This window comes from Puma concolor, chromosome A1 (genome assembly GCF_028749965.1).
Source record: "Puma concolor isolate L17-30 chromosome A1, mPumCon1.1.hap2, whole genome shotgun sequence".
In the NCBI taxonomy this organism is placed as follows: Eukaryota; Metazoa; Chordata; class Mammalia; order Carnivora; family Felidae; genus Puma; species Puma concolor.
Genome location: NC_141667.1, coordinates 69035432 through 69036161, shown reverse-complemented (window position 1 = coordinate 69036161; position 730 = coordinate 69035432).

Genomic DNA, 730 nt, shown 5'->3' with positions numbered 1-730 from the left:
CGGCAGGTGGGTGTAGTTTTTCCTTTTTTTCTTATTTTCTAAAATTTATTTTTTGGTAACGTTTATTTATTTTTTGAGAGAGAAAGAGAGCATGCACTAGCTGCTGGCGCAGGAGGGGCAGAGAGAGGGGGAGGTAGAATCCAAAGCAGGCTCCATGCTCTGAGCTGTCAGCACAGAGCCTGATACAGGGCTCGAACTCACAAACTGTGAGATCATGACCTGAGCCGAAGTCAGACGCTTAACTGACTTAACTGACGCTTAACGCCACCCAGGTGCCTCTGTCGTTTTTTCTTCGTATCTCAGGCTTGCCAGTGACCTTGGGCAAGTCTCATAGCATCTTCGTTTCCATGTGGTTGAGCTTAACAGTATGAAGCTCCTTATGGTTCCTTCTTTTATTATGACTGGCCTATTTATTCAACTTTTGGTCATTTTCCCCAAAGAATAACACTATTTTTAAATTTAACTTAGCTTCCAAAAATGATCATACAGTCAATTTGGCTTTTTTTTTTTCCTTTCGAAGTGGAATTTTATGAGATTTAACACCTGTGTAGATTCTTGTAACCACAACAGTGAGGAAACTGTACTATCCTATCATTCAAAAAATTCCCTTGAGCTGTCTTTTTATTCTCACACTCCCTAGCCTAGTCCCTGAAAATTGCTGTTGTGGTTTCTATCACTATAATTTTGTCTTTGAGAATGTCAGATAAGTAGAATCCTACAATGTAGTACC